This window comes from Oncorhynchus keta, unplaced genomic scaffold (genome assembly GCF_023373465.1).
Source record: "Oncorhynchus keta strain PuntledgeMale-10-30-2019 unplaced genomic scaffold, Oket_V2 Un_scaffold_515_pilon_pilon, whole genome shotgun sequence".
Classification (NCBI taxonomy): Eukaryota; Metazoa; Chordata; class Actinopteri; order Salmoniformes; family Salmonidae; genus Oncorhynchus; species Oncorhynchus keta.
The window spans coordinates 2,037,110-2,054,016 of record NW_026290954.1 but is presented as its reverse complement, the minus strand read 5'-3'; the positions used below and the strand labels follow the sequence as shown (position 1 = coordinate 2,054,016).

General features: G+C 45.8%; 1 protein-coding gene and 1 long non-coding RNA gene across 3 annotated transcripts in view; one reads left to right on the top strand and one right to left on the bottom strand.

Annotated features, from left to right (window-relative positions):
- Positions 1–16,907, bottom strand: part of LOC127928967 (procollagen-lysine,2-oxoglutarate 5-dioxygenase 2-like) — a 188,199-nt gene that overhangs the window by 151,621 nt on the left and 19,671 nt on the right. The window lies entirely within an intron of this gene.
- LOC127928969 (uncharacterized) lies at positions 9,072–9,900 on the top strand. Its single transcript, XR_008133071.1, has 3 exons — positions 9,072–9,350; positions 9,445–9,491; positions 9,714–9,900. It is a non-coding gene; the product is annotated as an uncharacterized LOC127928969 (long non-coding RNA).

Genomic DNA, 16,907 nt, shown 5'->3' with positions numbered 1-16,907 from the left:
GTTGTTGAGTCTGTATAGACCTTTGCCTGCCTGTAAAGACCCCATGTCTGTCTTTATAGACCCCTGTCTGTCTGTATAGACCCCTGTCTGTCTGTATAGACCCCTGTCTGTCTGTATAGACCCCTGTCTGTCTGTATAGACCCCTGTCTGTCTGTATAGACCCCTGTCTGCCTGTATAGACCCCTGTCTGTCTGTATAGACCCCTGTCTGTCTGTATAGACCCCATGTCTGTCTGTATAGACCCCTGTCTGTCTGTATAGACCCCTGTCTGTCTGTATAGACCCCATGTCTGTCTGTATAGACCCCTGTCTGTCTGTATAGACCCCTGTCTGTCTGTATAGACCCCTGTCTGTCTGTATAGACCCCTGTCTGTCTGTATAGACCCCTGTCTGTCTGTATAGACCCCTGTCTGTCTGTATAGACCCCATGTCTGTCTGTATAGACCCCTGTCTGTCTGTATAGACCCCTGTCTGTCTGTATAGACCCCATGTCTGTCTGTATAGACCCCTGTCTGTCTGTATAGACCCCTGTCTGTCTGTATAGACCCCATGTCTGTCTGTATAGACCCCTGTCTGTCTGTATAGACCCCTGTCTGTCTGTATAGACCCCTGTCTGTTAATCACACTACTACACACGTTGTTGAGTCTGTATAGACCTTTGCCTGCCTGTAAAGACCCCATGTCTGTCTTTATAGACCCCTGTCTGTCTGTATAGACCCCTGTCTGCCTGTATAGACCCCATGTCTGTCTGTATAGACCCCTGTCTGTCTGTATAGACCCCTGTCTGTCTGTATAGACCCCTGTCTGTCTGTATAGACCCCTGTCTGTCTGTATAGACCCCTGTCTGCCTGTAAAGACCCCATATCTGTCTGTAAAGACGCCCTGTCTGTCTGTATAGACCCCTGTCTGTTATTCACACTACTACACACGTTGTTGAGTCTGTATAGACCCCTGTCTGCCTGTATAGACCCCATGTCTGCCTGTATAGACCCCATGTCTGTCTGTAAAGACGCCCTGTCTGCCTGTATAGACCCCATGTCTGTCTGTATAGACCCCTGTCTGCCTGTATAGACCCCATGTCTGTCTGTATAGACCCCATGTCTGTCTGTAAAGACGCCCTGTCTGCCTGTATAGACCCCATGTCTGTCTTTATAGACCCCTGTCTGTCTGTATAGACCCCTGTCTGTCTGTATAGACCCCTGTCTGCCTGTATAGACCCCATGTCTGTCTGTAAAGACGCCCTGTCTGTCAACACACTGCCAACTGCTATTATTATCAGAGGGAAAGGAAACAGGGGGAATTCCTGTCTGTCTGAACATTCACTGTTAATCCATAAAACAGAACCTAGATCAAGACAAAGATCTTATTTTTACTAAGAGGTGTCTTTATGGGCAGCATGGAGCGCCCCATTATCCTGGCTCCCTTCATGGCTCCACAGAGGCACGGCAGAGAGAGTGTGTTTCACTGTTTAACAGGGAAGGTGACATCATCATCCTCCTCCCAGTAGAGGAAGGGATCCCTGGACAGGATCAGTCTGGATATTACCCCCATTTACACAATGGTCTGATCTGGTGTGTGCCATGGGGGTTTGGGGTACTCCACTCACCAAGACAAAACAACATGGTGTGTCTGATATGACACCCTGTGGACCAGAGCCCTCATAAACCCTGGTCTAAAGTAGTGCACTATATAGGGAATAGGGTTCTATAGAGCCCTGGTCTAAAGTAGTGCACTTTATAGGGAATGGGGTTCTATAGAGCCCTGGTCTAAAGTAGTGCACTTTATAGGGAATGGGGTTCTATAGAGCCCTGGTCTAAAGTAGTGTACTATATAGGGAATAGGGTACCAACCCAGGACTCTGAAGTGCAAGACTAAATCCCTGTGACCTGGGTTTGACCCCCCCCTCTCTCTCTCACCATGCCATAAACCAGTCAGCCACAGAGTGCATTCCAACAAGCACACCAACTGGGTAAGTATTCTACATACACCCCAGGGCCCAGACACACACCACCTCTATTCCTCCCAGATAACAGAGACAACTTTCACTTCCTACGCTAGTGGAGCTTCACACCCCAGGAGTAGGGAGTACAAGTGTCTCTGCAATCTGGGAGGAATAGAGTTGGTTTGTGTATCTGGTCCATCAATGGAGGTTTCGTGCCTCAAATCTCATTCGGAGCGACCCCTCTAAGCAAACACACGACAGACAGTCAGCCAGCCAGGCAGAAAGCCAGGGGGGTGGATCAACGACTGCAGATAGGAGGACAGAGGTCTAGGCCCTTGACTCGACAGAGCTGGCTGAAGCCCATATGCATGGAGAGGAGGACGCATTAAAAACACTCCCAAAGACACCCTGTAATAGACTTCCTGGTTTAAAACACTCCCAAAGACACCCTGTAATAAACTTCCTGGTTTAAAACACTCCCAAAGAAACCCTGTAATAGACTTCCTGGTTTAAAACACTCCCAAAGACACCCTGTAATAGACTTCCTGGTTTAAAACACTCCCAAAGACACCCAGTAATAGACTTCCTGGTTTAAAACACTCCCAAAGACACCCTGTAATAGACTTCCTGGTTTAAAACACTCGCAAAGACACCCTGTAATAGACTTCCTGGTTTAAAACACTCCCAAAGACACCCTGTAATAGACTTCCTGGTTTAAAACACTCCCAAAGACACCCTGTAATAAACTTCCTGGTTTAAAACACTCCCAAAGACACCCTGTAATAGACTTCCTGGTTTAAAACACTCCCAAAGACACCCTGTAATAGACTTCCTGGTTTTAAAACACTCCCAAAGACACCCTGTAATAAACTTCCTGGTTTAAAACACTCCCAAAGACACCCTGTAATAGACTTCCTGGTTTAAAACACTCCCAAAGACACCCTGTAATAGACTTCCTGGTTTAAAACACTCCCAAAGACACCCTGTAATAGACTTCCTGGTTTAAAACACTCCCAAAGACACCCTGTAATAGACTTCCTGGTTTAAAACACTCGCAAAGACACCCTGTAATAGACTTCCTGGTTTAAAACACTCCCAAAGACACCCTGTAATAGACTTCCTGGTTTAAAACACTCCCAAAGACACCCTGTAATAGACTTCCTGGTTTAAAACACTCCCAAAGACACCCTGTAATAGACTTCCTGGTTTAAAACACTCCCAAAGACACCCTGTAATAGACTTCCTGGTTTAAAACACTCGCAAAGACACCCTGTAATAAACTTCCTGGTTTAAAACACTCCCAAAGACACACTGTAATAGACTTCCTGGTTTAAAACACTCGCAAAGACACCCTGTAATAAACTTCCTGGTTTTAAAACACTCCCAAAGACACCCTGTAATAGACTTCCTGGTTTAAAACACTCCAAAGACACCCTGTAATAGACTTCCTGGTTTAAAACACTCGCAAAGACACCCTGTAATAGACTTCCTGGTTTAAAACACTCCCAAAGACACCCTGAAATAGACTTCCTGGTTTAAAACACTCCCAAAGACACCCTGTAATAGACTTCCTGGTTTAAAACACTCCCAAAGACACCCTGTAATAGACTTCCTGGTTTAAAACACTCCCAAAGACACCCTGTAATATACTTCCTGGTTTTAAAACACTCCCAAAGACACCCTGTAATAGACTTCCTGGTTTAAAACACTCCCAAAGACACCCTGTAATAGACTTCCTGGTTTAAAACACTCGCAAAGACACCCTGTAATAAACTTCCTGGTTTAAAACACTCCCAAAGACACCCTGAAATAGACTTCCTGGTTTAAAACACTCCCAAAGACACCCTGTAATAGACTTCCTGGTTTAAAACACTCCCAAAGACACCCTGTAATAGACTTCCTGGTTTAAAACACTCCCAAAGACACCCTGTAATATACTTCCTGGTTTTAAAACACTCCCAAAGACACCCTGTAATAGACTTCCTGGTTTAAAACACTCCCAAAGACACCCTGTAATAGACTTCCTGGTTTAAAACACTCGCAAAGACACCCTGTAATAAACTTCCTGGTTTTAAAACACTCCCAAAGACACCCTGTAATAATCTTCCTGGTAAATCCAGGAGAACAGAAGCATGGAGAGCTAACATCACTGCCCAACAACTCTGGAATTTCCACTAACTTCTGGGAATCTCTGTCTAATCCCTCCCATGGTTTTATGACTTCAGCCTTGGCATCACGGAAACGTGGCAGATGTGGTGAATGACTTGTTCCTCGGTCTACAGGTTATAATGTCGTGGGGTCTAGCAGGATATCCCTGTTTAATAGATGACTAGCAGGATATCCCTGTTTAATAGATGACTAGCAGGATATCCCTGTTTAATAGATAACTAGCAGGATATCCCTGTTTAATAGATGACTAGCAGGATATCCCTGTTTAATAGATGACTAGCAGGATATCCCTGTTTAATAGATGACTAGCAGGATATCCCTGTTTAATAGATGACTAGCAGGATATCCCTGTTTAATAGATGACCAGCAGGATATCCCTGTTTAATAGATGACTAGCAGGATATCCCTGTTTAATAGATGACCAGCAGGATATCCCTGTTTAATAGATGACTAGCAGGATATCCCTGTTTAATAGATGACTTAAATAGATGACTAGCAGGATATCCCTGTTTAATAGATGACCAGCAGGATATCCCTGTTTAATAGATGACTAGCAGGATATCCCTGTTTAATAGATGACCAGCAGGATATCCCTGTTTAATAGATGACCAGCAGGATATCCCTGTTTAATAGATGACCAGCAGGATATCCCTGTTTAATAGATGACTAGCAGGATATCCCTGTTTAATAGATGACTAGCAGGATATCCCTGTTTAATAGATGACTAGCAGGATATCCCTGTTTAATAGATGACTAGCAAGATATCCCTGTTTAATAGATGACTAGCAGGATATCCCTGTTTAATAGATGACTAGCAGGATATCCCTGTTTAATAAATGACCAGCAGGATATCCCTGTTTAATAGATGACTAGCAGGATATCCCTGTTTAATAGATGACTAGCAGGATATCCCTGTTTAATAGATGACCAGCAGGATATCCCTGTTTAATAGATGACCAGCAAAGATATCCCTGTTTAATAGATGACTAGCAGGATATCCCTGTTTAATAGATGACTAGCAGGATATCCCTGTTTAATAGATGACCAGCAGGATATCCCTGTTTAATAGATGACTAGCAGGATATCCCTGTTTAATAGATGACTAGCAGGATATCCCTGTTTAATAGATGACCAGCAGGATATCCCTGTTTAATAGATGACCAGCAGGATATCCCTGTTTAATAGATGACTAGCAGGATATCCCTGTTTAATAGATGACTAGCAGGATATCCCTGTTTAATAGATGACTAGCAGGATATCCCTGTTTAATAGATGACTAGCAGGATATCCCTGTTTAATAGATGACTAGCAGGATATCCCTGTTTAATAGATGACTAGCAGGATATCCCTGTTTAATAGATGACTAGCAGGATATCCCTGTTTAATAGATGACCAGCAGGATATCCCTGTTTAATAGATGACTAGCAGGATATCCCTGTTTAATAGATGACTAGCAGGATATCCCTGTTTAATAGATGACCAGCAGGATATCCCTGTTTAATAGATGACTAGCAGGATATCCCTGTTTAATAGATGACCAGCAGGATATCCCTGTTTAATAGATGACTAGCAGGATATCCCTGTTTAATAGATGACGAGCAGGATATCCCTGTTTAATAGATGACTAGCAGGATATCCCTGTTTAATAGATGACCAGCAGGATATCCCTGTTTAATAGATGACCAGCAGGATATCCCTGTTTAATAGATGACTAGCAGGATATCCCTGTTTAATAGATGACTAGCAGGATATCCCTGTTTAATAGATGACTAGCAGGATATCCCTGTTTAATAGATGACCAGCAGGATATCCCTGTTTAATAGATGACTAGCAGGATATCCCTGTTTAATAGATGACTAGCAGGATATCCCTGTTTAATAGATGACTAGCAGGATATCCCTGTTTAATAGATGACCAGCAGGATATCCCTGTTTAATAGATGACTAGCAGGATATCCCTGTTTAATAGATGACTAGCAGGATATCCCTGTTTAATAGATGACCAGCAGGATATCCCTGTTTAATAGATGACTAGCAGGATATCCCTGTTTAATAGATGACTAGCAGGATATCCCTGTTTAATAGATGACGAGCAGGATATCCCTGTTTAATAGATGACCAGCAGGATATCCCTGTTTAATAGATGACTAGCAGGATATCCCTGTTTAATAGATGACCAGCAGGATATCCCTGTTTAATAGATGACTAGCAGGATATCCCTGTTTATTTTAATTTTTATTTTACCTTTATTTAACCAGGCAAGTCCGTTAAAGAACATATTCTTATTTTCAATGACGGCCTAGGAACAGTGGGTTCACTGCCTGTTCAGGGGCAGAACGACAGATTTGTACCTTGTCAGCTCGGGGGTTTGAACTCGCAACCTTCCGGTTACTAGTCCAAAATCTAACCACTAGGCTACGCTGCCGCCCCAGCGTTTAATAGATGACTAGCAGGATATCCCTGTTTAGCTGAACATTTCAGAGACCTCAATCTAAAGCCGCCAGAGTTGACTTCTCTGTGAAGAAACACGAACACAGCGGTGCTTGATGATCCCATCCACTGTGTTTTACTGTTTGTCTGTCGGGTAGAAGAGAGACAAAGACCAAGGAGAGATAAAGAGAGACGGAGGGAGAGAAAGAGAGAGTTTTAAACATGAGCAATTTTGTAGGATGAGTGTCTGGTCCAAGTCAGTCAGAGCAAACAGGGGAGAATGTCCGTAGGAAGGAACAGCCCACAGAAGGAGAGGTATGCAGTGCTCCCCTCTCAAACCGGCTGGACTCAGACAGACAACAGTGGTCTGCTGTAAACTCTTCCTGTAAGAAGGGCCTCCCGCGCCAAATGTTCCCCTGTAGCAAACAGGACAGAGCCGTCTAGGTACACTTTTATACTTCAATGAGCAAGAGCCTTGCCTCGCTGGCTGGGCTCCTGCTAAAGTAAGCACTCCTTACAACAGGGTTGCCTGTCTCAGTCTCAGCCTCTGCCCAGACATCCTGCATTTGATTTGGGAATCAGAATGACATTAGTATCTTTAGTGCTTGGTATTCTTGGCTAACTGACTCAAACAGTCTTGTATAACTACACGCGGTTTGGTATCCGCCAAGTCAACAAGCTCTGTCCCCGCTAGAATCACCCAATGTATGTAGTGTCTGCCTGGCCAAGACAAGCTCAGTGGCCGTGGGATGTTCAGGCTGCCTCCCCTATGGCATCCTATTCCCTTTATAGGGCACTACGACCATACGGCTCTGGTTAAAAGTAAGGCACTACGACCATATGGCTCTGGTTAAAAGTAAGGCACTACGACCATATGGCTCTGGTTAAAAGTAGGGCACTACGACCACATGGCTCTGGTTAAAAGTAGGGCACTACGACCATATGACTCTGGTTAAAAGTAGGGCACTACGACCATATGGCTCTGGTTAAAAGTAGGGCACTACGACCATATGGCTCTGGTTAAAAGTAGGGCACTACGACCATATGGCTCTGGTTAAAAGTAGGGCACTACGACCATATGGCTCTGGTTAAAAGTAGGGCACTACGACCATATGGCTCTGGTTAAAAGTAGGGCACTACGACCACATGGCTCTGGTTAAAAGTAGGGCACTACGACCATATGGCTCTGGTTAAAAGTAGGGCACTACGACCATATGGCTCTGGTTAAAAGTAGGGCACTACGACCATATGGCTCTGGTTAAAAGTAGGGCACTACGACCATATGGCTCTGGTTAAAAGTAGGGCACTACGACCATATGGCTCTGGTTAAAAGTAGGGCACTACGACCATATGGCTCTGGTTAAAAGTAGGGCACTACGACCATATGGCTCTGGTTAAAAGTAGGGCACTATGACCATATGGCTCTGGTTAAAAGTAGGGCACTACGACCATATGGCTCTGGTTAAAAGTAGGGCACTACGACCATGTGGCTCTGGTTAAAAGTAGGGCACTACGACCATATCTGGCAGGCTGAATCCTTCCATCTGGCAGGCTGAATCATCCATCTGGCAGGCTGAATCATTCCATCTGGGAGGGTGAATCCTTCCATCTGGCAGGGTGAATTCTTCCATCTGGCAGGCTGAATCTTTCCATCTGGCATGCTGAATCCCTCATCTGGCAGGCTGAATCCATCCATCTGGCAGGGTGAATCCTTCCATCTGGCAGGGTGAATCATTGCATCTGGCAGTCTGAGATAGTGCAGGTGGAGTACAGATTGATACACAGCTCTTACTGGAGCCTGACCTCCACTAGGATATATAATCTGATGTACTCTGTACTCTGTACATGTCTTCTTGTGGATCATGGTACCGGGAGATGCAGCCCACTGACTGGCACACGGAGAGAGAGTGGGTAGCATCAATACCATGGATTCAGTTGATCAGGGGACGAGAAGTGAAAAACGTTGGTAGGGATCTTTTCCCTGACCCATCTGAGGAGGGTTTACCAAAGTCTCTGTTGTTGAAGTAATCTAATATTAATATAGAGTCTTCAGTCTCATAGAACAGCACACACACACACACACACACACACACACACACACACACACACACACACACACACACACACACACACACACACACACACACACACACACACACACACACACACACACACACACAATCTCTCCCTCTCTCCCCTTTCCCCTCCCTCCTTAGTCAGTCAGACCCAGTAGCAGTGAGTGGGTAAAAATCACTGGGAAAGTCAGAAAAAAATATATTTGTTTGATAAATATTACGTTGTTTAGCTGTATAACCTGTTAGTTAATATGCCTTGTGACCGTAATATATATAATATAAAAAGAGACAATAAGAAAACACAGTGGCAGAGTCAATTATTTGTTTCATCACAAAACCCGGAGAGCAAAATCTGTCCTGTGAAAAGTCCGAAAAGCCAATTACAGTTATCTGACATGGGGTCACGACAGTAAAACAGCTAGAGAACCACTGAGTTACCTCAACTCAGCACCAAGACAACAGGAGTACTGCCTCCACTAGTTCAGCATCATCTCAACGAAAACATTTAAAACTTCATCAAATCAACTATGTATAGAGGTAAGGGGACTATATACAGGGTCAGTACCATATTAACAATGTACAGGGATACTGGAGTGATGGAGGTAGATATGTATAGGAGACAGGGATACTGGAGTGATGGAGGTAGATATGTATAGGGGGAAGGAGACAGGGATACTGGAGTGATGGAGGTAGATATGTATAGGGGGAAGGAGACAGGGATACTGGAGTGATGGAGGTAGATATGTATAGGGGGAAGGAGACAGGGATACTGGAGTGATAGAGGTAGATATGTATAGGGGGAAGGAGACAGGGATACTGCAGTGATGGAGGTAGATATGTATAGGGAGAAGGAGACAGGGATACTGGAGTGATGGAGGTAGATATGCATAGGGGGAAGGAGACAGGGATACTGGAGTGATGGAGGTAGATATGTATAGGGGGAAGGTGACTATATACAGGGTCAGTAAGATATTAACAATGTACAGGGATACTGGAGTGATGGAGGTAGATATGCATAGGGGGAAGGAGACAGGGATACTGGAGTGATGGAGGTAGATATGTAGAGGGGGAAGGAGACAGGGATACTGGAGTGATGGAGGTAGATATGTATAGGGGGAAGGAGACAGGGATACTGGAGTGATGGAGGTAGATATGTATAGGGGGAAGGAGACAGGGATACTGGAGTGATGGAGGTAGATATGTATAGGGGGAAGGAGACAGGGATACTGGAGTGATGGAGGTAGATATGTATAGGGGGAAGGAGACAGGGATACTGGAGTGATGGAGGTAGATATGTATAGGGGAAGAGGATTCAGGGATACTGGAGTGATGGAGGTAGATATGTATAGGGGAAAGGAGACAGGGATACTGGAATGATGGAGGTAGATATGTATAGGGGAAGGAGACAGGGATACTGGAGTGATGGAGGTAGATATGTAGAGGGGGAAGGAGACAGGGATACTGGAGTGATGGAGGTAGATATGTATAGGGGGAAGAGACAGGGATACTGGAGTGATGGAGGTAGATATGTATAGGGGGAAGGAGACAGGGATACTGGAGTGATGGAGGTAGATATGTATAGGGGGAAGAGGACAGGGATACTGGAGTGATGGAGGTAGATATGTATAGGGGGAAGGAGACAGGGATACTGGAGTGATGGAGGTAGATATGTATAGGGGGAAGGGGACAGGGATACTGGAGTGATGGAGGTAGATATGTAGAGGGGGAAGGAGACAGGGATACTGGAGTGATGGAGGTAGATATGTATAGGGGGAAGGAGACAGGGATACTGGAGTGATGGAGGTAGATATGTAGAGGGGGAAGAGGACAGGGATACTGGAGTAATGGAGGTAGATATGTATAGGGGGAAGGTGAAATACATTTACAAAAAGGCACTGAGTTTGAAGGTAGGCCTTGAAATACATCCACATGTACACCTCCAGTTGACTCAAATTATGTATATTAGCCTATCAGAAGCTTCTAAAGCCATGACATCATTTTCTGGAGTTTTCCAAGCTGTTTAAAGGCACAGTCAACTTAGTGTATGTAAACTTCTGACCCACTGGAATTGTGACACAGTGAATTATAAGTGAAATAATCCGTCTGTAAACAATTGTTGGAAAAATAACTTGCATCATGCACAAAGTAGATGTCCTAACCGACTTGCCAAAACTATAGTTTGTTAAAAGGGGTGGTTGAAAAATAGAGTTTTATTGACTCCAATCTAGGTGCATGTAAAGTTCCGACTTCAACTGTATATATATATATATATATAAATATACTGTACATAGACAAAATATATGCAAAAGTATTTATACTTTCCTGGATGTGATTATTTCAGCCACACCCGTTGCTGACCGGGAAGAGCTCAGTGACCGGGAAGAGCTCAGTGACCGAAGAGCTCAGTGACCGAAGAGCTCAGTGACCGAAGAGCTCAGTGACCGGGAAGAGCTCAGTGACTGAAGAGCTCAGTGACTGAAGAGCTCAGTGACTGAAGAGCTCAGTGACCGAAGAGCTCAGTGACCGAAGAGCTCAGTGACCGAAGAGCTCAGTGACCGGGAAGAGCTCAGTGACCGAAGAGCTCAGTGACCGAAGAGCTCAGTGACTGAAGAGCTCGGTGACTGAAGAGCTCGGTGACTGAAGAGCTCAGTGACTGAAGAGCTCGGGGACTGAAGAGCTCGGTGACTGAAGAGCTCGGTGACTGAAGAGCTCGGGGACTGAAGAGCTCAGTGACTGAAGAGCTCAGTGACTGAAGAGCTCAGTGACCGAAGAGCTCAGTGACTGAAGAGCTCGGTGACTGAAGAGCTCGGTGACTGAAGAGCTCAGTGACCGAAGAGCTCAGTGACTGAAGAGCTCAGTGACTGAAGAGCTCAGTGACCTGGAAGAGCTCAGTGACCGAAGAGCTCAGTGACTGAAGAGCTCAGTGACTGAAGAGCTCGGTGACTGAAGGGCTCAGTGACCGAAGAGCTCAGTGACTGAAGAGCTCAGTGACTGAAGAGCTCAGTGACTGAAGAGCTCAGTGACTTACAATGTGGCACCGCCATAGGATGCCACCTTTCCAACAAGTCAGTTCGGCAAATTTATGCCCTGCTGTAAGTGCTATAATTGGGAATTGGAAACGTCTGGGAGAAACAACATCTCAGCCGTGAAGTGGAACACAAGCTCACAGAACGGGACTGCGGAGGGCTGAAGTGTGTGGCGCGTAAAAATGATCTGTCCTCAGAACTCTGAGCTCTGAACTCTGAACCGAGTTCCAAACTGCCTCTGTGTCACGGTTTACTTCTGTTGAAGGACCAAAACGCGACGTGGTTTGTGTTCATCTTGATATTTAATTAAAGACAGTACTGAACACTGAATACAAAAACAATAAACGAAATAACGACCGTGAAGCTAAACGAGAACTGTGATGTCACAAGCAATCAACATAGACAAAGTGCACAAAGTCCATATTAATACCCATGATTTTGGAATGAGATGTAATATGAGCAGGTCTCCACATACATTTGGTCACATATTTTGGGGAGGTAAATTTTGGGGGAAGCCTGGGGGAAGTCAGACGAGTCAGTTAGTCAGACCAGTTGGTCAGCCAGCCAGCCAGCCAGTCAGTCAGTCAGCCAGCCTGTCAGTCAGACCAGTTGGTCAGCCAGCCAGCCAGCCAGCCAGCCAGCCAGCCAGTCAGTCAGTCAGTCAGTCAGTCAGCCAGCCTGTCAGTCAGACCAGTTGGTCAGTCAGACCAGTCAATCAGTCAGCCAGTCAGAACAGTCAGCCAGTCAGCCAGCCAGCCAAGTCGGTCAGCCAGCCAAGTCAGCCAGCCAGCAAGTCAGTTAGTCAGCCAGTCTGTACCTAGTAGATGAGTGAAGGCTCCATATGTTCCCACTTACAGCCCCAGGAATATCATCTCAGAGTATACCAATCAGAGTAAATGAAGGACTGCACGCTGGGAGTTTGTTAGTCAGAAATGATTTGAGCTGTTCACGACTAAAAATAGAACCGTCTTTGTTGTGGGACTTCGACAGCTTCCTTCCATGATGTGCCATAATCCATGCTACCTTGTAACACATCATCGGCAGGCTGGGCTGTGACCACGGGTACTGTGATGTTGATTACACGTCCCTATCCAACCCATAAAGACCTCTACCGTAGAATGCAGCATGAAATCACCAGTTACAAAGTTGTAGCCTGGTTTCCGCAAAGGCTAACCCGTCAGCTGCCCGAGACCCAGACCAAAAAACCCAGTCTCTCATTTATTTTTCCCAGCTCTGAAAAAACTATTACGAGGTGGAAAAAGAGAAGGAACATCCAAGGATTCCATGTAGTATTCCTGTCAGTCGTAATGACGACAATTATGGTAGCCATTCCTGTGTGAGTCACAGACCCGTGTTACCATATCAACGCTAGGTCCAACAGTTGTTGGGCTAATAGTTAAGGGAAATACCGTGGTGAGACCAGGGAAATGGGAACCTAATGTGTGGGTCGGATGGTCCGTGGTGAGACCAGGGAAATAGAACCTAATGTGTGGGTCGGATGGTCCGTGGTGAGACCAGGGAAATAGAACCTAATGTGTGGGTCGGATGGTCCGTGGTGAGACCAGGGAAATAGAACCTAATGTGTGGGTCGGATGGTCCGTGGTGAGACCAGGGAAATAGAACCTAATGTGTGGGTCGGATGGTCCGTGGTGAGACCAGGGAAATAGAACCTAATGTGTGGGTCGGATGGTCCGTGGTGAGACCAGGGAAATAGAACCTAATGTGTGGGTCGGATGGTCCGTGGTGAGACCAGGGAAATAGAACCTAATGTGTGGGTCGGATGGTCCGTGGTGAGACCAGGGAAATAGAACCTAATGTGTGGGTCGGATGGTCCGTGGTGAGACCAGGGAAATAGAACCTAATGTGTGGGTCGGATGGTCCGTGGTGAGACCAGGGAAATAGAACCTAATGTGTGGGTCGGATGGTCCGTGGTGAGACCAGGGAAATAGAACCTAATGTGTGGGTCGGATGGTCCGTGGTGAGACCAGGGAAATAGAACCTAATGTGTGGGTCGGATGGTCCGTGGTGAGACCAGGGAAATAGAACCTAATGTGTGGGTCGGATGGTCCGTGGTGAGACCAGGGAAATAGAACCTAATGTGTGGGTCGGATGGTCCGTGGTGAGACCAGGGAAATAGAACCTAATGTGTGGGTCGGATGGTCCGTGGTGAGACCAGGGAAATAGAACCTAATGTGTGGGTCGGATGGTCCGTGGTGAGACCAGGGAAATAGAACCTAATGTGTGGGTCGGATGGTCCGTGGTGAGACCAGGGAAATAGAACCTAATGTGTGGGTCGGATGGTCCGTGGTGAGACCAGGGAAATAGAACCTAATGTGTGGGTCGGATGGTCCGTGGTGAGACCAGGGAAATAGAACCTAATGTGTGGGTCGGATGGTCCCGCTGACGGTAGAAATTGTAACCCTGTTGGGATCCATGTAACCGAGAAATGAAATGACAAATCATCGCACTTCATTAGTGAATCATTCTGATGTCATTAGTCAATGGAACAACCTCTGTAGGCCAGTAAACTAAGCCATGGCTACTTGTCAACTTAGAGAGTTGTTTTCTCTACACATCACTCTGTTGCCTCAGTGAAAGAAACTTCCCAGCTAATTTGGTTTCCCTCTGGTTCCTCAAACGTTTTCCCTCTGGTTCCTCAAATGTTTTCCCTCTGGTTCCTTACACGTTTTCCCTCTGGTTCCTTACACGTTTTCCCTCTGGTTACTAGAACGTTTTCCCTCTGGTTCCTTACACATTTTCCCTCTGGTTCCTTACACGTTTTCCCTCTGGTTCCTTACACGTTTTCCCTCTGGTTCCTTACACGTTTTCCCTCTGGTTCCTCAAACGTTTTCCCTCTGGTTCCTCAAACGTTTTCCCTCTGGTTACTAGAACGTTTTCCCTCTGGTTACTAGAACGTTTTCCCTCTGGTTCCTTACACGTTTTCCCTCTGGTTCCTTACACGTTTTCCCTCTGGTTCCTCAAACGTTTTCCCTCTGGTTCCTTACACGTTTTCCCTCTGGTTCCTTACACGTTTTCCCTCTGGTTCCTCAAACGTTTTCCCTCTGGTTCCTCAAACGTTTTCCCTCTGGTTACTAGAACGTTTTCCCTCTGGTTACTAGAACATTTTCCCTCTGGTTCCTTACACGTTTTCTCTCTGGTTCCTCAAACGTTTTCCCTCTGGTTCCTCAAATGTTCTCCCTCTGGTTACTAGAACCTTTTCCCTCTGGTTCCTCAAACGGTTTCCCTCTGGTTCCTCAAACAGTTTCCCTCTGGTTCCTTACACGTTTTCCCTCTGGTTCCTTACACGTTTCCCTCTGGTTCCTTACACGTTTTCCCTCTGGTTCCTTACACGTTTTCCCTCTGGTTCCTTACACGTTTTCCCTCTGGTTCCTCAAACGTTTTCCCTCTGGTTCCTCAAACGTTTTCCCTCTGGTTCCTTACACGTTTTCCCTCTGGTTCCTTACACGTTTTCTCTCTGGTTCCTTACACGTTTTCCCTCTGGTTCCTCAAACGTTTTCCCTCTGGTTCCTCAAACATTTTCCCTCTGTTTCCTCAAACGTTTTCCCTCTGGTTCCTCAAACGTTTTCCCTCTGGTTCCTTACACGTTTTCCATTTGGTTCCTTACACGTTTTCCCTCTGGTTACTAGAACGTTTTCCCTCTGGTTCCTCAAACGTTTTCCCTCTGGTTACTAGAACGTTTTCCCTCTGGTTCCTCAAATGTTCTCCCTCTGGTTACTAGAACGTTTTCCCTCTGGTTCCTTACACGTTTTCCCTCTGGTTCCTTACACGTTTTCCCTCTGGTTCCTCAAACGGTTTCCCTCTGGTTACTAGAACGTTTTCCCTCTGGTTCCTCAAATGTTCTCCCTCTGGTTACTAGAACGTTTTCCCTCTGGTTCCTTACACGTTTTCTCTCTGGTTCCTTACACGTTTTCCCTCTGGTTCCTCAAACGGTTTCCCTCTGGTTCCTCAAACGGTTTCCCTCTGGTTCCTTACACGTTTTCCCTCTGGTTCCTTACACGTTTTCCCTCTGGTTCCTTAAACGTTTTCTCTCTGGTTCCTTACACGTTTTCCCTCTGGTTCCTCAAATGGTTTCCCTCTGGTTCCTCAAACTGTTTCCCTCTGGTTCCTTACACGTTTTCCCTCTGGTTCCTTACACGTTTCCCTCTGGTTCCTTACACGTTTTCCCTCTGGTTCCTTACATGTTTTCCCTCTGGTTCCTTACACGTTTCCCTCTGGTTCCTTACACGTTTTCCCTCTGGTTCCTTACACGTTTTCCCTCTGGTTCCTCAAACGTTTTCCCTCTGGTTCCTTACACGTTTTCCCTCTGGTTCCTTACACGTTTTCCCTCTGGTTCCTCAAACGTTTTCCCTCTGGTTCCTTACACGTTTTCCCTCTGGTTCCTTACACGTTTTCCCTCTGGTTCCTCAAACGTTTTCCCTCTGGTTCCTCAAACGTTTTCCCTCTGGTTACTAGAACGTTTTCCCTCTGGTTACTAGAACATTTTCCCTCTGGTTCCTTACACGTTTTCTCTCTGGTTCCTCAAACGTTTTCCCTCTGGTTACTAGAACGTTTTCCCTCTGGTTACTAGAACGTTTTCCCTCTGGTTCCTCAAATGTTCTCCCTCTGGTTACTAGAACCTTTTCCCTCTGGTTCCTCAAACGGTTTCCCTCTGGTTCCTCAAACAGTTTCCCTCTGGTTCCTTACACGTTTTCCCTCTGGTTCCTTACACGTTTCCCTCTGGTTCCTTACACGTTTTCCCTCTGGTTCCTTACACGTTTTCCCTCTGGTTCCTTACACGTTTTCCCTCTGGTTCCTCAAACGTTTTCCCTCTGGTTCCTCAAACGTTTTCCCTCTGGTTCCTTACACGTTTTCCCTCTGGTTCCTTACACGTTTTCTCTCTGGTTCCTTACACGTTTTCCCTCTGGTTCCTCAAACGTTTTCCCTCTGGTTCCTCAAACATTTTCCCTCTGTTTCCTCAAACGTTTTCCCTCTGGTTCCTCAAACGTTTTCCATTTGGTTCCTTACACGTTTTCCCTCTGGTTACTAGAACGTTTTCCCTCTGGTTCCTCAAACGTTTTCCCTCTGGTTACTAGAACGTTTTCCCTCTGGTTCCTCAAATGTTCTCCTCTGGTTACTAGAACGTTTTCCCTCTGGTTCCTTACACGTTTTCCCTCTGGTTCCTTACACGTTTTCCCTCTGGTTCTCAAACGGTTTCCCTCTGGTTACTAGAACGTTTTCCCTCTGGTTCCTCAAATGTTCTCCCTCTG